Source organism: Neofelis nebulosa, chromosome 7 (genome assembly GCF_028018385.1).
Source record: "Neofelis nebulosa isolate mNeoNeb1 chromosome 7, mNeoNeb1.pri, whole genome shotgun sequence".
NCBI lineage: Eukaryota > Metazoa > Chordata > Mammalia > Carnivora > Felidae > Neofelis > Neofelis nebulosa.
The window spans coordinates 19,827,990-19,850,444 of NC_080788.1; the positions used below are offsets into that span (position 1 = coordinate 19,827,990).

A 22,455-nucleotide genomic window follows, 5' to 3' on the forward strand; every position below is an offset into this window, starting at 1 on the left:
ACTGCCCTGCCCTGGCCCAGCACCAGAACAAAGTGGGCTCCCAATGCCAGCCCAGCTGTCTTTTAAAGTGGAAGTGACTCAAAAGGACTAAGCAGCTGCACCCGCCCCGTGCCCCGTGGTAGTGTTCAGCAGTAAAGCCATTACTGGTAATAGTAGTGAAGTGATCTTTACCATAGAAAAAAAGAAAAGAAAGCCATTCCTAAAGATAAGAACGGGCAACTGGTTTTATTACTGACATTTATTTACACATGGGCCTCCAGCACTCTAGGCTGAAGGCAAACAGAATGAAGTTCATTCAAGGTAACGCTATCTCAACTAATTCAACGATTTACTCGCCTGCTTCTTCCTTGCCCTGTTCATGTGGACACATTTTACAGGGGTACCTCAGCAAGAAACAGTGGAGCAGGGTAACACTTTAAAGTACTCTATTTTGAAATGAAACATTTTCACTACAGCACTTTAGATGAGAATGTCTTAACTGTGCTTTGAATTCTGTGGCCAATACAACTATCTAGCCATCATTCTTGCCCTTAGAGTGAGTCCTTGTTTCCTATCTAATATTCTGCACCATTAAATAACTAACAATCCGGTGCTAGGAAGAGAAGGGGAGATTTGATTCTACACGCCAAAGGCAGCGGTGTTTCGTCAGTCACACCCAGAACTTTCCACTCCTGCTGGAAACACTGCACACGCACCGTCTCCAAGTCCCTGCACACTCAGACTTTCAAATTTTGCCTCTATTTCTAAATCAAACAGCAACCTCTGACCCTGTGTGCACATGTGTTGGCTGGGGGAAAGGCGAGACCGTGAGAGCTGTGACAGGTAGGGGTGGGAGATAACCACTGGTTGCTCTGAAAAGTCAAAATTCTATTTTCTTAATTTTTTTTAATGTTTATTTATTTTTGAGAGAGAGAAAGAGTGTGAGAGGGCGAGGGGCTGAGACAGTGGGAGACACAGAATCCAGGCTCCGAGCTGTCAGCAGAGTCCGATGCGGGGCTCAAACCCACCATGAGATCTTGACCTGAGCCGAAGTAGGACGTTTAACTTACGGAGGCACCAGGCACCCCTCAAATTTCTATTTTCAAAACGACACTTCTGAAAAGGATGACAAAAAGATAAGATCTCATCTACTTCTTTGCTCAAAGTTTCGATCAGATTCTACAACATGTATGTTATAACAAAGATCAAGTACAACGAAATAAAGGAGGATTTCACGAAATAAAGGAGGATTTCACAAACGAAGTGTAGTCTTACAAAGAGCATTTACTGTCTACACTGCAAGCCATGTGATTTTTAAAATGCCATCTTGTAGAAATACTCAAATCACACGATTACTATTTTTAAGTCTTTTTTTATTGTTATGAAACAATATGCATTCATTATAAAATGCTGAAAAGAGGGAGAATCACAAACCTACTCTGGGGACATCTGACAAATATTCATTCTAATGTACATACTCACATATAAGGTAACAAAACCAAATACATTCTGCAAACTATACAGTATGTATATAACTTATAAGTACATTCTATTGGCGTAGTAATTCTACTTCTGAACATTTATTTTCCTGATATAGTTAACAACACTAACTCCTAACTAAAATCAAGCGATTCTGCTATTTGTCAAATCAGGACCTTTGAACCAAAGAAAAAGAAACACTAAAATTATAAGCCACAAGAAAAGCAAACATTTCATAGACGTGAGCAAACTTATAGGGTAACGTAAAGGAATAAATCAAATGTCAAACGAAGGGTAGAAGTACAAATTTTTTTTGCAAAAGCGGTAAGGGACAGTAACCAGAGAATTCCACATAGGTTCAAATTCAAGTTGCACATTATCTTTTTTTTTTTTTTTTTTTTTTTTTTTAAGTAGGCTCCAGGCCTAGTGTGGAGCCCAATGAGGGGCCTGAACTCATGACCTTAAGATCAAGACCTGAGGTGAGATCAAGAGTCCAACACAACCATCTGAGCCACCCAGGCACCTCTAGTTGCACATTATCTTGACCCAAGTAAGTCGACATAAATCATCTATAAATATACAAAGTAGATGTGTCTGTGAAATAAGCATACTCTAGGGGCGCCTGGGTGGCGCAGTCGGTTAAGCGTCCGACTTCAGCCAGGTCACGATCTCGCGGTCCGTGAGTTCGAGCCCCGCGTCAGGCTCTGGGCTGATGGCTCGGAGCCTGGAGCCTGTTTCCGATTCTGTGTCTCCCTCTCTCTCTGCCCCTCCCCCGTTCATGCTCTGTCTCTCTCTGTCCCAAAAATAAATAAAAAACGTTGAAAAAAAAATTAAAAAAAAAAAAAAGAAATAAGCATACTCTAAATAAACAATGTATCACTCATCAAACCCTGTAAGTATGAACTGCACTGGAAGAAATGAAAACCTCTTTCTTTACAAGCCTCCTGGTCAGGAATTTTCTGGTGTCCCATACTGATGTGAAGTCCGGGTGTCAGACATTACTGTGCCATTGCAAAGTGGGGAGAGGTTTAATATACAACCCCTGTTCACTGGTCGAAACCAGGAAAACTCAAGAGAGGTAAAATAAAACAAGAATTCTATTCTTACTACCCGGCCATAACCACTGTTACTATCTTAGGGTCCAAATGATGTCAAAATAAATTTAAATGTGAATGCCCTGGTTTCTTCAAATGCATTGGTCTAACATGCTAAAATGTTACACTGGGTGTATGAAAGCTTAGCAGTTCACAACGCACTATAGGCATACTCCTAGAATACAAAGGAGCAATTCATGTTTATGTTTAATTATTTTATGCTTTGTTTTACCTTAAAAGTATGTAACTAAGTAAATACTGAAGAATCATAAACTTTATTTTCTTCCTAAAGAAGGTAGTGTTAATCCAATTAGAGATTTTCCTTAAATTATTGACGAATTTGACTGCAAGCCCATTAATTACATTCCTTCTTTAAACATCAGGTTAAGCTTTGATAACTACCAGGAAGGCATTTCCACATTCCCCAGATGCAAATTTAATCACAAATGCATCCCCAGTCTCCATGTTATGGAAAGGATAAAGCTAAAAGCGACATAATATAAATTTAAAAGAAAACACCTTAAGGGAAACTTTCCCATTTGGACTGATTTGATGGTTTCATTCTATATTTTGAAAATATTCCCAGGTCTTTATACCCTTACTATTACAGCCAGAATGATTTTCTAGAAGAGAAAAATTTAGGCAAAGTATCTATGGACATCCCAAATGGTGGCATTTATACAAAGTTAAATTATAAGAGCGTCATATAAAACAAACAGTTCCTAACAGGCAATGATTCTTGCCAATGGAAATCCTTGGGAGAAGCATATTTCCTATTTAGACCTCATGATTAGGTGCTTTTTCACCTAAAAGTTAAAAATTAAATTGTACTACACAATTGTATTTCTTTAACGTCTGACCTGGGTACACTGCCATGATTTTTCTAAAAGTGATATTCAGACGCCTTGCACTTGCAACCTGAGAAACTCAATCCACAAATCCACCAGAGAGGAAAGGCTACTCTGGATGTAAAGATTCACTACAGGATGTAAAGACTGCTTTCAGTTGTATGGCAATGACTGTGACCTGACTGCCAGCATCTGTCCTCCCTTCCTCCGTGGGGACAGAAGGTGGCCTGGCTCCAGCCGCCTGCCCCATCTAGTTAGGTGTGGCCACACACCCGAGTTCTCTCCCGCAAGTGTGAATGGAAGTGATGTGCTCCCCTTCCAGCTGGTGCCTCCTCAGGGCCTGGCTCTGTGTCCCCAGGCTCTTGTCCCCTCCTGTGGCTCTTGTACCCACAGCCTCAGCCTCGTAACCACACGGTTGAGGAGGATGCCGCAGGCGATGGCAGGGAAGCAAAAGGAGAACCTGGGTCCCTAAATGACCGTAAGGAACAGAGTCCCAGTATCCTGGAATGCCTACCTCCCAGCTCCACTGCATTCCTCGGGTGTCTGTTACAGTGTTTAGCCCTTTTGTAAGTCATAGAAGTTATAAATTTGCCTACGTATTAAATACATGAGCCGATGAACAAACTACAATTTAAATCCAACTCTGCAAAATGACACCTCACAAAAAAAGCAGGACAACTATTATTTTCTGAGTAGTATTTTACATATTATTTCACATAATTTCATGCCAGCCTTCAGTACAGGTGACCCATGAGCAGCATAGGTCTACTGACACACTGATTTTTTTCGATCAGTATAGAACAGTCCTGCAAATGTATTTTCTCTTCCTTATGATTTTCCTAACATTTTCTGTCCTGTAGCTTACCTTACTGTTATGAATACAGTACATAATATATATACAAAATGTGTTAATTGACTTTGTTACTGGTAAACCTTCTGGTCAAAAACAGGGTATTAACAGTTAAGTTCTGGGGGAGTTAAAAGTTATACACAGGTTTCTGACTGAAGGTGGATTTCTAACTGTTAGGGCACTCCTAACCTCCAGCACCGTTCAAGGGTCAACTGGATTATTCCCATTTTACAGAGCAGAAAAAGAACTTTGAGAAACGGGCCAAACCGACAAGGCAACAGAGTAACAGCAGAGTCAAACACCCAAACACTCAGGTCTGCAACCAGAGCAGAGGTTGGCCAACGTGGCCCCGGGGCCACCATCTCAAAGTGGCCTGCCCCTTGTTGGAAGTTTTACTGGAACACACTACGTGCATTTGCTTAGCAGCTGTCTCTGGCTGCTTCGGTCGAGACTGAGACCTTATGTGCCACCAACACCCAAAATACTTACTGTCTGGCCCTTGACAGAAAAAGCCCGCTGACCCCCGATCTAGGGCCACTCACCACCACTGTGCCTCCTTGAATAGAGGTGGGCCAGCATGTGCAGACTCGGCCTAACCAACACACCTGTTCCCACCTGTGCTGTTCTCCCCACGTGGTTCACTGTCCCGTCTCCTTGCTCTCTGCTCCCTGACCCCACGCCCACCTGTCTTGACCGGTGTCAGGCTGTATCTCGCCAACACACCATGTCATGCCTGTGCAAGTCAACGCCTCTGTGTTCCTACTTTTTCAGTGCTAACAGAACTCATTCCAAAAAAGTACTTTCGAAGTCAAAATCTTATAAGAGTTGTTCAAAAACAAACATTTGATTCAAGCTAAATTAAAAACCTGAAAGCAATAGCACCAGAAGCAGAAAACACAATGAATCAAATTCTGCATGCCTTATACTTTGTGGTATACATTCATTCTACTTCGGTTTTGTGCATAAAAGGCAGTTTCAAGAAACTAAAAACAGACACAGCGCTCCTCAAAATAGAACCCTCAAAGACCACGAACCAGCAGAGTGTGCTCATTTTATGCCTACTTCTGACCAGCTTTCCAGCTGCGTCAGCAACTGGATATGAATGAGTCACAAAAGCTCTCGGAAGCATCACTGTGAATAAGGTACAAGAAAGTGCTTCACACAGAATTCGTTTCACACGACAAATATCTTGTGAATGCCCACTGTATGCCAGGCAAAGCTGTTATCCAATACTCTACAGCACGAGTAAATATTTTTAATTTCAACTACTCATCATCACCACTCAGGTGACAACCTAGGATGAGTAAGACAACATATTTTCACCAGTTGGAGTTATTTCATGAGCCAGCTTACCTTGAAAATTCTTTTTTGATTTTCATTTTTACGAGTTTCAAGGTAAAAAAAGAGAGAGAGAGAGAGAGAGACAGAGACAGAGAGGGAGGAAGGGAGAGGCACTGACCAAAGAACGAATACTAGCTATAAACAAAATCAGGGTCTACCGTGCTGTAACACTCAATGTTCGGTATGATGCCCACGAGGCGCTGAGAAGCCAGGGCCTGCTCTGTGTCACAGACTGGTTGACCTTAAGCAAATCTCAGTTTAACTGTGAAATGAGGGGGCTAAACATGAAAGTCCCTTTCCGGGTTACAATTTAGGGCAAATTAATAGTATGGACAAGCTTAAGAAGGATCATGCGAAGCCTGCTCTCCAGTCCAATAAAAACGGACAAGCTGCAGGTGACCAAACTCTGGAAATGCAGCCCCTGGGTCTTACCGTTGCATCCACCCTCGTGCAGCCCTCGTGCAGCCCATCAGCTAAGCTCTGACCCTCCTCTTTCCTCAACTGGCTGCAGTAGAAACCTCCTGTCTTCCCTGCCCCCTGCCTTACCTTCCTCTAAGCCTGCTGGGTGGTCTTTCAAATACAGAACTCTGGTCCTGTTGCCTGCTTGCTGAACTGCTTGTTGGGAATAACTGACTCCATCAAAAGAACTTCTCTGCGTAATCCCTAGGTCCCCTCACATTCCAGCTACGTCCAACAGGCCCAATTCTGTGGCAGCCTGTGGCTGGGCCAGCAGGTTTCCACTCTCTATGCAAGCCAATCTCCAGGCCTGGTCAGCCTCCCCAGGACTCATCTTTCCCTGAGCCCGGGACTGTGGGCCCCAAAGGGCCTGTGTACTTTCTGTCACAATACCCCACTGCTCTCCCAGGATCTCCCAGATGTGCCTACAAGGCTGTGTGTGTGTCGGGAGAGCCAATGAGATATAGGAGACCAATCTCCTTTATTCTTCTTACAGAGCAGTGATTCTCCAACAGGGGCACATGGCAGCACCATGTGGGATTCTAATGCACATCCCTGGCAAAACCCACCACATAAAGAATATAAGGAGGCAAGTGTCTGCACAAAGGGACCTCGGGAAGAGTTGCCTATTCTTCCCCCTTTGTCCCCTTCTATGAATATCAACATGGAGGGGCTCTCGCAGAAAGGACCACCTCTCAAATCCTACGGAACAAGGGAGGACAAATGGACAGACTAGGAAGCACTGCATAAGAAACATGCCTAAGAAAGGGTTCAAAGTTGATCTCCAGCCTCCACTCTTAATGTCCTTGGAGGCTAACCTGCTACACTCAGGGAGTGGAGAAGAGGGCTCCTTCCCAGAACGCTGGACAAGTGGGGAGGGCAGCAGGAAGGCACCAAGTCAAAGGAGCTAAGTCTCAGCTGAAGGCTACAGCTGTGAGTCACGGAATGGAGAGATTACAAAAGGTTACAAGGACCAGCGGCAGGAAAGAAATACAGACAGGCGTTCCCTGGCAGCTCTGGTGGCCCTGGGCTGGTAGGGACTGGCCTTTTCTTTTGATTTGAGGGACGTATTCTCTCAGGGAGACCAGGCTAACCAGTTGAAAAGGAAGGAAAGGAAGACTGTCACCTTCTACCTTTCCTGAGCTGAGCCCGAGAGAGAACTGGAGGCTGCCTTCATGACCACAGAGCTGGGACAGGAGGGGTTAGAAGTGATCTCAGGTCAGCATCAAGCCAGCCAGGGCCCAACACCACAGCTAAAGACAACCCTCAGCCCTCCGCCCACACTCTAGCTTTCAATGTGAGCTAATGTGATGGGTCAGACTGCATTTCCATGAGCTTTAGCAACTTCAGACACTGCTTATGACAAGTTCTCTTCTTACCTGGCCCCAGAGAGGAAGGATGCACCAGCCTGGAAGGGGCAGTGGGGTCTGAAGTTCAGGGGTACAGTCTGCAGTGAAGGACCAGGGCATCTGTGACCACTGGCAGCACTCACTGGTACAGATGGGACAAGGTGACCCCAATTTAGGATGCTGGCTGTTTTTTTTTTACTTTAAAAAGGTTGATTATTAAATAGTTTGCATGTTGAGGAATTCTGGAGAGGTAGTTAAGACCAAAGGCTAAAGACTATAAAGTAAGGACCAATAATTAAAGGTAACAAGAAAGCAACCACAGATCAACTGTGTTAAGAACCGAACACCTAAAAGCAGGCTTTAACGTGGAATGCGCTGAGTTCCAGAGCCCTAAACCCCTGAAAGAGGGAAATGAGGGGTGCAGAATATAGAAGAGCAGAGCAGGTACCCAGAGGGCACTCGGCAGATCCTGTCCACAGTCCCCCCAGGCCACACACCATCTCCACCCGTTCCATAGCCGGAGATATGCCCAAGGGAACAGGACAACAGAGGACAAGAGAGACACTACTTAATTCAATACAAAGCCTTCCCAAATTTATAGTCACTCAAACTACTTCTAAGAAAGCAAATAATTTCCAAAAGCCCCCATTATAAAGCTGCTGGGCCTAAAAAACTACCATCTGGTGGAGTGAAGCATACCATCATTTGACAAATAGAGTAATCAATTCAGGTACGAATCATCAATGGATGCTAAAATTAGTGGATGGCAGCTAGAGGAGGAATCAAATAGGAATAGGTCTCAAAATATGTCCCTATAATGTATATATTAATTAACAGAGGAAAACGGCAATTTTACAGTGGAGACTTAGGAAGAGATCAGTTAATCCTGCCCATTGGAGTCACAATGACATTGTGGGTCTCCTGAGATGACACATCGAGGAGGACACTCCTCACTTAGCCAGGGACCCAACAGATAATTCCAAACTAAGGGATACTGCAAGATAACTGGTCAGTACTTTTTGACAATGTTAAGGTCAAAATTAAATCACACTTAAGGGACATGTTGAGTAAATGCTACATGTGACCCTGAACTGCAGTCTGGATGGTTTTTTTCAGTTTTGCTTTAGTTTGTTTTTTATTTTTCCTATCAAGGATGTTATTAGAACACTGGTGATCAAGGATGTTATTAGCACACTGGTGATATATAAATAAAGTCTGTGGATTAGATAACAGTATTATGTCAATATTAATTTCCTGATTTTGATTATTGCACTGTATCTATATAGGTGAATATCCTTCTTAGGAGATACATGCTGAAGTATTTAGGGTCAAAAAAGAGTATTATGTCCATAAATTACTCTCAAATGGTTCTCAAGAAAAAATAATATATACGTATAGAAAAAAATGATAAAGCAAATGTAGAAAAAGTTAACAATAAGGGAATCTGGGTGAAGGGCATGTGGGAGTTCTTTGTAATATTCTTGAAACTGTTCTAAAAGTATTTCAAAATCTAAAAAAGTTACCAAAAAGAGAGGTTAAAAATGACAGTGATGGCTTTCTGCAATACTGTATACTCCACCCACCCACAAATTAATCATGAACTTCTGGTAAGAGATTTCTTAAATGTTCTTTAGCTGCTCAAAGAGATTTTCAGAAGTGTAAAGCAAGAAGCCTTTGATTTATAATCTGTTTTATTAAACCTAAGGTTTCAACATTTTGTCTTCTGGATCTTTCTTTCCCTTTTTCTTTTTTTAAAATAACCAACATGGCAATACTTCATTATATTCTTTGAGGTTTCCTGGACAAAAACCTGTTACTATTTCTGTCTCTAATTCATCCTTTTTTGCCTGCTATGTTGTGAGCATGACATCAATTTATTATAACCAATAATTTACAGTGCCTCCTAGTCACTAAATTACCACCATACACGCTGATGATTCAGAGGGGGGGGAAGCCAGTATGTACTACTGGAACCGGCATACCCATCAGCTGTTCAAGAAAAAGACTGGTTCTTGTACTTCCCCTTAATATAAAGCAGCCATCAACCTACACGGAGCCTACAAAGCTTCCTGGTAAGTAGAAAAAAATAGCTCTACCAGCTACTATTTGAGCTATTCGCTGAAAGATCCATATTCACTCCTAAAGGGTAATGTGATAACAAAACGTTAGGAATCTGACGTGTCTGTTGATGACTATTAGTATCAGCCGCTCTGATATCTAGATACACAAACCCACATACACTTATTCCGCTCAAAGAGAACTTTAATTTTGAAGATGTTTTGTAACGGTATGGCAGAGTTTTCTAGTTCAAGTACGTATAGCTAGTAACATGTCCCATTCTTAAAATAATAGTATTTAAGGGCATTTGATTTTTGGTGGATGTTACACAGTGTTTGCATGACTAAATGAGAAGCTTAGTTTCAAATCCTTTCTCCTTTCTCTCCTACAGGCAGTCTCTGGGCAAAGAGGTAAAATCCAGGAAACAGACCGAGGCCACATGAGCACAGTCAGGCCCACGTGCCAGGCGTGAGATTAGATAGACGACGGAAAACTCAACAGGTCTCCAAGCTGCAGGACAACCAACTCCCAGATGTTTGTTTTTAAAGAGTCATGTGGTCCCTGAAAGAAAGCAACTAAGCCACGGGGACAGGGTGGGGGGACGGCCGTGCGGTGCAGGATACCTCATAATACCCTGGACAGGGAGTAAGAAACTCCTCAGCTGGTTTAATTCCCTGGGCTCTGAAGACGGAATTGGGCTAAGTGCTACGGTCACAACGGAGATTTGTTTCCTCTGAAAATGGTCTGGGACAGAAGCATTTATGTGAGCTAAGTACACAGAAGTAACACTTCAGAAAATAAACAGCTCTCACGTTATTCACTGAAAGAATATGGTGCCCTATGTAAGGTAGTGTACTATGGAAGCTAGAAAAGACAGAGGCGTTAGAGCACATCACTAAACTGGCTACAGAAAAGAAGAAAGGACTAAAATATAACCTATGAGAAAATAAATGCAGCTTTTTCACTTTCTGCACACAGAAGTACCCAAAGGGCAGGGAAGAATGACTGCACATTCCACAGTCTTGGGGCACATAGCTAAAGCAGTCCTCCAGTAAACATTAAATTCCATTTTTCATATTTTAACTCTTAAAATCTCATACAAATTTGCATTATGCTCTATGATATCCATGTCTGTCTCACTGTAAAAATGTCTCTCTTGCTCCCCAACTTGATATAACATTAGGGTTCTAGGGATGTAAGCTATGTTTATCCTCTGGCCCTGGCGTAGCAGCACACACCTGAATGCCCTTTTGGAGAAACCTGATTCTAACAGTAAAATTTTATCTAAAACCAACAAGGCTAGACAAAAAAAAACAAAACCAAAAGCAAAGAAACAAAACTGGAAGGGGGGTAAATCTCAGTGGGCATTCTGAAACAAATCTTGTCTAGTCCACTTCTCGGAAAAAGTCCACTCCTGAAAAATATTTTTTATATTAACATAGCATTTATGGTAAAAAGAAAAAGAAACCACTCACTACCTAAAATGGGAATAAAAGGCTTTTCTTCTATACCTCATTTTTTGGAAACAAAAAAAAAATTTTTTTTTTTGGCTAAAATAAGAGGAAAGAGTTACACCCATATGAAACTTCAGAATGGGAAGAATTAGTATCACCAAGTGCTTCTCAAGTTTGCCAACTAGCAACAGTATTTTTAAAATTATCCATTCCAATTTTGAGAGTACAAGTCATGATGCTGGCTAGTTGTCACAGCTATACACAATATTTGATTTCAATGTTAACAGAATACTTTTTTCTTAAGCCTCAATGTACCTTTATTGTATTGCCTATATATGCTAATTATCAAACATTTAAGTGTCTGATATATTAGCCTTTAAAAGGAATACAGAAATGGTTAAGACAAGACCCAATCTACTAGGAAAAAGACCAAGACAAACATTTGGTGCAAAGACTCAAAGAAAATCTATCTTCAAAGAACATACTATCAAAACAGAAATGCTGTTTTGCTAAATTTACCAATATATCTATAAATAATGGGAGTTAAGATTCCTCAACTGTCAAAGAAAGGAGATAAAAATATGAAAAGGGAGATGACAAGAATAAATTCTTTAGTGTTGAAATGGGATTTGGGCTATCACTGTGAACTCGTGGATACACATCACACACACACACACACACACACACACACACACACACACACCCAATGGAATATTACTCAGCCATAAAAAAGCATGAGATCTTGCCATTTGTGACAACACTGATGGACCTAAAGGGTATTATGCTGAGTGAAACAAATCAGCCAGAGTAAGACAAATACCATGACATACATATATATAATTTAAGAAAGAAAACACAGAAAAAAACACACACACAAAAGAACAGACTCTTAAATACAAAGAACAAATTGGTGACTGCCAGAGCGGAGAGGAGGCATGAAACAGAGGGGAAAAAAAAAATGATAACCCATCGAATAAAACAGGAATACAGAGCCTACACTCAGACAAACATATGTATGAATAGGTAAATGGGAAGAACAAGCTTTCCTTACTTTTAATTATAAAAGCAGAAAGAAAGAATGGAATTAGAAAAGGGCCTTTTGACAATCATTACAGCAATACTTTATTCAGCTGAGAGACATCAATGGTTGCTAAAAACAGCAGCTGGAAGTCTGATGAGGGACAGGATATTTACACCATCTTAAAGCATCTCTCCACAATGACACTTCTTAATTATAAAAAGAAAGTTACTTCACTGTGAAGAAAGCTGCCAGATCCACCTTTATCAAGTGATCAGTGTTAATACCACCAATGAGAAAACAAATCAAAATCATGACTTGTTGGAAAAAAAGAACACAGCATTATTTCTGTAACATTCCTGCCCAAAATGTAGAACTTGGATCTAATCATGAGGAAACAATAAACAAATCCAAATAGCTAAACATTCCACCAGCTTGTAATCCCCTGAAGTGTCAAGGTCTAAACATCAAGGAAAGAAAGCCAGCCGCTATTTCAGATTGAAGGTGACTAAAGAGAAACGTCAAACACTTAAACAGAATCTCAATTTATACAGATTTTAGAAAAGGAACAAAGGGATCTATACCTAGAATGCCATGTAGCTTTTTCTATTTTAAGGAAAAAGAGTTAACTTACAAATCTTCTTCTGATTTGTAACTTACTGATGCTGATGTAACTTACTGAAGCAACTTACTGATGCTTCAGAGACTGGAAATTGTTATACAAATTCAATGTTCCATAGGAAAAAAAACTGCTAAACAAAAATCACAAACACAAAGTCAGTTGCTATGCAACAATAATGAGATGTGTTTGCATGAAGTCAACAGAGGAGGAGAAAAGGCAGTAAAAATAAATCTTTCTATATCTTCTATGCTAAATAGAGGGTGGATATAGGGTTATGTTAAAGACAAATCTATTGGCATGTGATCAAGCTGTCTTAAAAGATCATTTAAACGGCTAAGTTCAACACATAAAATATAAAAAGTGCCTTCAACTTTGTAATATCGACTCTTTAAGATTCCTACAAGGTAGTGCTGTTAAAATACTGATCAAGCTTCTCCAAGTACTTGTTTTTGACTTTTGGTCTAGTTATTTCTCTTCCCAGGAGCAACTGTGTGGCTCAGTCGGTTAAGCATCCAACTTCAGCTCAGGTCATGATCTCGCAGTCAGTCCGTGGGTTGGAGCCCCACGTTGGGCTCTGTGCTGACAGCTCAAAGCCTGGAACCTGTTTCAGATTCTGTGTCCCCCTCTCTCTCTGCCCCTCCCCCACTCATGCTCCGTCTCTCTCCATCTCTCAAAAATGAATAAATGTTAAAAAAAAAAAAATTATAATTTCTCTTCCCATCTACCCACTAGCCCTGGGAAAACTTTCTGAAAGCTTCTAGTAAAAAGCATTGAAAAAGAAAAAAAGCCAAAAAAACAAAAGAAAGCTCCAAAAACAAGATCTCTGTTTTTTACACTGGTTTAAAAGATTTGACTGTAATTACTCATTAAACAGTTTGCAATTAGGCAGGACCTTTTACTGGTCAGGTTTGTTAAACCTGTGGCCACAGGCAGCGGTCAGTATGGCATACTAACAGCCGTAATTCTGCACAGCACACGTAGTGGAACTGCTCAGGAGGAAGCGAGGCTGAAGGCTCTACCACAGCTTGAACATTAGCCTCTTGAAATCATATTCTTGTCACTACAAAAACACTGCATTTGACAGAAAAATTCACTCTAAGTAACAATCTAGAAGTGATACATACAAAGATACCTACATGGGTGCTGGAAAGATATTGCATTGAATCTCAAGTTTTTCTTAAGTTTTCTTAAGTTTTCAAATTAGAAATAACTTCCGGGAGTCGAGAGAAACTGGGACCTAAGTTGTAATAAAAAACACCAGGGGCACCTGGGCGGCTCAGTCGGTTAAGCATCTCACTGTTCATGAGATCAAGCCCCAAATCGGGATTTGCACGGACAGCATGGAGCTTTCTTGGGATTCTCCCTCCCTCTCTCTGCCCCTCCCCTCTTCTCACACACACACACTCGCTCTCTTAAAATAAAGTTAAAAAGTCATAACAATTAAGTAGACTGCAGAACAGAAGCAAGTGGAGAGATTAGGGAGAACTGCATCTCAAGTGTAGGGGTGCAGTGGAGAACAGCAACTTCATGTCCCTGGGCACCTCTTATTTCCCTCACCCCCACACGCATTCAACACAGACTTACCAGGGCCTGTTTACATCTTAAAAGCAATATAATTTTTATGTCCCTTTTTTAGGGAGACCACTGAGTATATACCAAGGAAGGTCTGCATCAACCTCACCCTACAAGTTGTGTCTCCATCTGCCATCTTAAAAAAAACAAAACACAAAACAGTAACAATTTCAGTAAGGTACATCCTCTAATTTTAACAAATGTTATATACTTTATTAAATGATGTACATTAAATGATGTACATTAAATTTTTGTTTAATGTTTATTTATTTTTGAGGGACAGAGAGACAGAGTGCAAGTGGGAGAGGGGCAGAGAGAGAGGGAGACACAGGATCTGTAGCAGGCTCCAGGGTCTGAGCTGTCAGCACAGAGCCCGACACGGGGCTCGAACCCACAAGCCGTGAGGTCATGACTTGAGCTGAAGTCAGACGCTCAACCAACTGAGCCACCCAGGGCCCCTTAAATGATGTATATTAAATGATGTACAAAGAGCTGCAAATACTTGGTAAAGACTGTAACTCATGGAGCCAGTAATTTAAAGGGTGTTCTGGAGTATAATATCAATAAAAGCTTACAATGTCAGATAGCACAAGCAAACTTAAGTTTGAGAGGACATTAAAAAACGAAAGGGTAAGTATATAATGTTTAGTAGCTACTGAGTAAGCCCTTTAAGGAGTTGCCATGGCACAGACTGACATAATTATAAAATACAGAGAAAAGTAAATTCTTTCAAAATGATTTTTTAAAATCAAAATAATTTCCAACTGTAAACAGATTTACAGTATTTCTATGCCAGCATTCTTATTACATGCTTCTAAGTCAATGCTCTATGATCTTGGGCTTCAGTGTTCTTGTCTGTCAAATGGGGACTAATAGCACCTATCTCCTTGAACTGTTATGACGATAAAATGAATTAGTAAACATCAAGTTCTAAGGGCCAAGCACTTATTTAAGTATTCAATCTTTCTGTCAAATTTGCTACTTTAGTAATTTTTCTAAGAATTCAAGCTGCTTGGAACACCTTTCCCCACATACTTTCTCTACCTATCCACGTTCAACCCTACCTCATGTGTCTGTCCATCTGTCTTTCCATCCATCCACCCATCCATCCTTCCTTCTGCTTATGTACTTACTCAGTTATCGGACACCTACTATGTGCCAGGGACTGTACTAAGCATTGAGGGCAAGGGGAACAAAACGTGGTATCCACAGACTATAGTTAATCACTCTGATAATCCAGTAGGCTAGTATGCATAGGGAATAGAGAACTGCCCCCATTTCAAGTTTCCCACATCTCAGCATCTCTGAGGTTAGGATGTGTCCTATCACCCATAAGAAAGCACTCCAGAACAGTTACCGCGCAGTAGTGTCTTCTTTCTCACTGGTACACAGAACAGCGTGGTGTCCTATAATGGTTGGCATCTTAGAATCAATGAAATATGGTTCAGTTCCACTCTCAGGTGCCAACTGCTTGATTCATTTGCTCTCTTTGAGTCTGAATTCTTGTACTTTGCTAAACAAATCATAAGTCTGCTTACTTTTCCACAGGTTTTTCAAATTTTGAGTTCTGATAAAAAAATAATTTTGTGATCCACTCGTTTTGGTGGGGGGTGGTTAAGATGTAGATTTTAGGGTCCTCCTGTCTTTGAGCAGAAGCAGCTCAGTGAACATCTTTGGTAAGACTACAGCATAACCTTTCAATTCCACTAAAATATACTTTATTCTGCACTGGATTTTTCCACATAGTTTTGTAACTGCCGAAGAAAATGCACAGTCCTTATTTCCTGTATCACACCATGGGATGATTTTTATTACAAATTCACTTCGATGGATCAGGCAATGTATGCTGGGCACATACACGTCCCTTAGCAAATAAACTACGGAAATCTTTAATCTCTTCACTGTAATGACCTTACTGCAGTTTATAGAAGGCTCAGTTTTTCCATACAAAGGTCTGTTGGTTTATTTGTTACAAGAATCAGGTAAGTTTTGTTAAAACATCAAGGCAGTCTGCATACAGCATGTTTCATGGTGGATGCCCTCAGCCCCTAAAATAAAAACTAACTACTTTCGTCCACCCATCTCTCCAGTCTAATTTCTCACCACTCCAGTCATACTAAGCCATGTGTGGTTTTCACAGCAGGCTGGACTATCCCAGATCCCTGTGACTTCATACTCACTGTTCCTTTGACAGGATGCCCCATCCTTATAAGGTTGGGACAGCCCCTGGGGTCAGTCAACAAGGTTCTGGGTTAAGAGCCCCCCACGTGGACTTCTCCCTGCCACCCTCTCCTCCACCCTAAGCAGTCTGCCACTGGTTTCCTGGAACACCCTGTTCCCGGCTATGTCAGTACTACTTCTCTCTGATACGTGTGATTACAACACAATCTCTCCCATGCAGGACGATGGGCTACTTCAAAGTAAGGTTCTTGTCCCACTCATCTTTGATCTTCTGGCTAAAAAGAGGGGAATGCTTTTTACTCTTAACATTAGTCTGTACTGTTTCTATTAGACAGTAAAAATTCAGTCTGCAAGAAGTATGTTCAATTATACCACTGGCACTCTATTTACCTATAAATGGGAAAGGGTTGGGATTTGAAGCACTAAAACAGCCTTTAATGGGGGAAAACACCAAACTGAAAGCAAGTTGATTATAGAACACTACCAGGCGCTACTATCTAACTTGAACTTGGCTCCTTCTACTCCTTACATTCCTCATCTCCCCTCTCCCTACCTGAACCCACTGAACTCATTACTTCCTCCTTTAGATGCTTCCTCACGGAGGCCGCCCTGCCCCACCAGCCCAGGTCAGGCCTGCCTGCTCTACAGAGCCTGCTAACAGCTCTCTGTACTCTTGTCTTCATAGTACAGAGCAGCAACGCTGTAAAGAATGAAGTAGTGCCTTTGCACAGACGTACGTACGCGCCAGAGCTCAGGGACTTCCCCGCTGCTCACCCGACTCCTCAGTACCAGGCACATGACAAGCACACAACATTTTGCCAAGTACTGATTTTGCTGAGTGCTGAATGAATCACAGAAGCTTATATATCCCGTCTCTCCCTTTAGAAAATTTCCACAATGGCAAGGATGGGTACAAGTTTACCACCTTAGTACCCCTGCCACACAACCCCACTATTTCATGGTACATATTTATTAACTGCCTGTTGAATAAGCAATTCATGTTCATCTCTTCAGAATCACTCTCAGCTTTTGTTAATATTCACCTAGGTATGAAACACACAATGTGATCATCTTCTATAAGTTGTTCAGACTTGTTCTAAAAACTTTTGCCATTACCGTTAAGGTTGAGTTCTCTGCATTAATATTCCACATGCCTAAGGCGCATGAATACCCAAAAAAAAAAGAAAGAAAAAAAAAAAAAAAGAACAGGGAGGGGGTGAAAATCAAACCCAACCTCTGGGAAGATCAATTCAACAATTTTCCATATCCTCATTATAGTCAAGCACAAACCTGTCCAAGCTTAATATTATTAAAATACAAAAATGGAAAGAGCCACCTGCCCAAATTATACACAGTTAGAAGAGTACCAAATAAAAACATGTCTGCCTGGACTAAACCATAAATAGGGTACTAAAAACCTCTTCCTAAAACAACAATGAAACACCACTACACACCTATTAAAATGGCTAAAATCCAGAACAATGACAACACCAGGCGCTTGAGAGGGTAAGAACAACAGGAACTCTCATTCACTGCTGGTGGGAAGGCAAAGTGGTACAACCACTCTGGAAGACGGTTTGGCCCTTTCTTACAAAGCTAAACACACTATGACCATACATCCAGCAATCACACTTCTACATATTTACGCAATTAATAACATATGTCCACACAAACTCATACACGCATATGTTTTATAACAGCTTTGTGCATAATTGCCAAAAACTAGAAGCAGTCAAAATGTCCTGCAACAAATGAATCTACTGTGGTACATCCAGACAATGGAGTATCAGTTGGTAGAAGTCATGGATGAACCTTAAATGCATACTCCTAACTAAAGAAGGCAATTTGAAAAAACTGTATTATTCCAATTCTGGAAAGGGTAAAACTATAGAGACAATAAAAAGATCCGTGGCTGCCGAGGGCTTAGTGGGGGAGGAACCCTGAACAGGTGAAGCACATGGATTTTTTAGGGCAGTGAAACTCTTCTGTATTCAACTGTAATGACAGACACATGACACATATTCATCAAAACCCATGGAACTTTAGATATAACACAAAGAGTGAACCTTAACGTATACAAATTTTTTAAAGAAAGTCTTTTAAAGAGGTCAGGGGATTCCAGGACGGAATGCAGCCAATGACAAAAACAGTTTTACAAATGTATGGAACAGTGACACAAAGGGAGTGGGGAAAAGGTTGCTGACCTAAGTATAACGAAGCAGAAATGAAGGCTACAGGCAAATGAAACCGGACAAGAGTGCCGTATCATTGATAAAATTTCTCACGGGGATACGTGGTAAAGATTCAGAAACCACTGTATGTGTACACAGGGATTGAAAAATATACTAAAGGGATGGTGGACGGTGACAGCGACAGCTCTCTCAGTGCTGAGGTGGGAGGTGACAGTTAAGCAAAGGAAGGAGGCTAAAATGACCCGTGTGCTGACGATCTGACCTGGAGATGTCAGTATCAACACACGTCTAGTTTCATATAGACACAGGTGGTTACACACAAAAATATTTATACACTTGTATATATGCATGGGCCAGTATACACATATAGCTTCCCTGTTCTGTCATATGAGGGGGGCCTAGAAGCAATGGACACCCCAATAGCAACAAGCACACCGAGCACCCAGGTCTTGGTTTCTAATGCCATTTTCCAAAAGAAAGAACGTGGGCTCCTTGAAGAAATGGCTGATTCTAGGGCTTTGGCAGAAAATTTACAAGATGAGCCTGCAGTATCTTCTAGTGCCAGAGAGTAAGGGAAGTGCTCAAGAGAGAGGAGAGGTAGAGGCAGGTGGAGGAGGAAGTGGTGGGGGAGGAGAGGGGAGGACAGGGGAAGGGAGAAATCCAGCTGAAAGAATTTCCAATGACCAGAGCTGGAACAATTTTAGCAACTAAATAAAGTAGTATATAACCCAAAATATAGAATAAATATCCATGAGTCCATACTGATACAAATTCACAACTGAATACATAAATGGGAAAGAAGAGACAAATCCCCTGTGCAGAATTCTAAATAATATTTGCAGACAGTCCAACCTCAAGTTGGGGGAGCATAACCTGTCACTCCTTAAGTGTAGGCTGCGTTTAGTGCCTTCCTTCCAAGAAGCACACTCTGGAAAGGGAAGGAAAGAGTTTTGTTTACAGAGGAGAAACGTAACACTCCCTCAGCTGGGAGTCAACGTACAGTGATACGTCATGTTGACAATATTACTCCCGACATGATGTGAAAAGAAGGGCACTTCACCTCTGTGGTCTTCCTCTAAAATTCCATAACCCCCGTCTAATCATGAGAAAAAGAAAAATATCAGTTAAATCCTAAAGAGGGACATTTTACAAAATACCTAACCAATACTCCTCAAAACCATCAAGGTCATCAAAAACAAGGAAAGCTTAAGAAACCGTCACAGACCATAGGAGCCTCAGGAGATATAATGATAAAAAGGACAGCAGGTAAAAACTAAAAACATCTGAATAAAGTATGGACTTACTTTATCTTCATGATTTTTCTGTAAATCCAAAACTCTCCTAAAGTCAAAAGTTTATTTTAAAACAAAATAAACAAACCAAAATCTCCTTCACTCCAACCACTGTTCTCTAAAAACCACCAAACTAGTGATTCTCGAAGTGTGGTCCCTGGACCAGCAGCATCAGACCGACCTGGCAGCTTGTTAGAAATGCCAGTTTTCAGGCCCTGCCCCAGACCTGCTGAATCAGGTCCAGGGATAGGGCTCAGCAATCTGTGTTTTTAAAAAGCCCCTTCCGTGACTCTGACACACGATAACATTTGCACGCACAGACGCTCTGATTTCTGATACAGGATGGGGGTGGGACTTCAGAATCAGGTGATGCTCAGGCTGCTGGTCTGGGGACCACATTTTGAGAATCACTGCTTTAGGCCAGCCAAGCAATAAGAAAGGCCTTTAGTGAATGCTTACCACGTGTCAGGTACTTACCACAACATAACCACAAGAAACACCCCCATATTAGAGAAAGAGAGTGGTTTTCCTCAGGTCACAGCTACATGACTGGACTGTGGAGCCTCTGTCCTGTCCTCTTGAGGGGCCTCATTTCTGGGTAATGTATTCATCTCCTGAGGTGGCTCTAACAAATTACCACAAACTAGGTGGCTTAGAACAACAAGAAGTTACTCTCTCAATGTTCTGGAGGCTGGAAGTCTGAAATCCAACAGGGCCATGCTCTCTCCAAGGAAGATTCTACCCCTCACCTCTTCTAGCTTCTGGTGGCCCTGGCACTCTGGGCTTCTGGCCACATCACTCCAGTCTCTGTCTGTCTTCTCTGTGTCTGTGTTATTTTTCTTTGCTTCTCTCTTATAAGGACTCTCATGATGGCTTTAGGACCCAACTGGATAATCCAGGGTAATCTCATCTCCTTAAATACATTTGCAAAGACCCTTTTTCCAAATAAGATAATATTTACCAATTTAAGGGATTAGGACCTGATACCTGTGGGAGGTCATTATTCAACCTACTACACACACTGTAAGTCAAGAAGACATCAATGGATTTCCCCTACAAAATTATAGCAGAGAATGAAGATTTCTGACCAAGGATCTGGCAGTTGTTTCCTTCCTGCAGGGATGACCACAGAATACTACATAAAATCAACTGTGGATGTAGAGTATTACCATCTTCTAAACTACCTAAAATTCAATTACACAGTTAATAAACACCTTCATCAAGGGCAGAGTTTTCAGAGGGCTTGTTTTAGATGACTGTGACCAACCAGGATCTTTAAAGTGACTTTTGAGAAATTTTAAGACTAAAATGAAAGATTTTTAGTTTAAAGATTTCTTGAGAATTGAAGATTTAGCTTAAAGATCTCTTGCAAACTGATCCAGGAATGTTTGTTCTGCTGCTCTCTCTTACATTAAAAACTTCCTAAAAGTAAATCTAGGGATTGGAGATCAAATACCTCTTTTGTTTGTTCTTGGGTTGAGGTCCACCACTTTAAACCCATTTAAACCACTGCTTTTCAGCTAGACATTTACACTAACTTGGCAAGGGTCTAACAAATAAAAGTGACAGAGTACTATGTGGTCTAATTGCTCTCAGCTGACTATTATCTTAAACATTATGAGTATACTGAAAATACTGCACCAAAGAAATGTAAGGAACATGAAAATTTTCCCTTTGTCTAAAGTTTAAATTGATTCTTTTCAAACAAATGCCAGCAATAGTTACAATAAAAAGGTAGTGTGCAGCACAGTGTGATACAGAAAAAGAAAATTTATTTCATTAGAGTTAGAATTGTAGGCTCGGCAGCCAGATTGCCTGGATTCAAATTCTGAATTGAGCACTTTACCATCTGTCCAATCCAGGATGCATTAACTGATCTCCCATTTCAGGTAAGAGGAAACTGAGACTTGGGAAAGCAGAGTTTAGACATACTTTCTCACCACACCAAAAGTGTAAGATGTCCTTTAAACCTTATCCCTCCAAAAACAAATTATTTAATACAAAGGCTTAACTGAATCAATGTTCAATTATAACTGTCTCCTGAAATTAACAGGGATTTCTGCCTTCCATGGTAAGTGTCCACTTGGAAACTTCATTGATCTACTGTAACTATTACAAAGTGACTTACATCACTTGATGATCAGTAAACCCTTTGTCTATTAGTAGTAGTATTATAGGCCAAAGATTATAACAGAAAGGCTAAGCCCCTGTTACATTTCTATTATTAATTAGTTAAGGATGTGGACCAACTTTGTGATGACATACGCAATTCTATGGAGTGGCTTTTCTTTTTTTTTTTTTAATAAGTAAAACCATGTAGTTTTCATGAACATCAAATTCCATGAACATCAAATTCCATGACAAATAAGACCTCTGTATCACTGGGACACAAGCCCCACTGCTTCTTACTCCAAGCAAATAACATTCCAGTTTCTGCCTGGATGCTGACCACCAGCCATCTGTGGTCCACCGGTTCTCAGCTGTCCCCTAAGGTTTATCAGTTTTAGGAACTATTCACCCCATGGTCATCAATAGATTAAAAAGTCTAAATGGTGAGTGTTCCAACACTTCAAGTTCAAACTAAGCAAATGTAAATCAAAGGTGAAGGTTTCTTCCTCTTTCACTGGCCTCCCTGGCTCAGTCTCCTCTGCCAGATCCTCCTCATTTCAG

The 22,455-nt window shown here is 41.1% G+C and overlaps 1 protein-coding gene and 1 long non-coding RNA gene across 2 annotated transcripts in view; both read right to left on the reverse strand.

Annotated features, from left to right (window-relative positions):
• The window catches only part of CHSY1 (chondroitin sulfate synthase 1), a 70,553-nt gene that overhangs the window by 16,594 nt on the left and 31,504 nt on the right, over nucleotides 1-22,455 (reverse strand). The window lies entirely within an intron of this gene.
• LOC131516140 (uncharacterized) lies at nucleotides 1,835-7,592 on the reverse strand. The gene is made up of 2 exons (XR_009263915.1): nucleotides 2,329-7,592; nucleotides 1,835-2,080 (listed from the first exon to the last, which is right to left on the reverse strand). It is a non-coding gene; the product is annotated as an uncharacterized LOC131516140 (long non-coding RNA).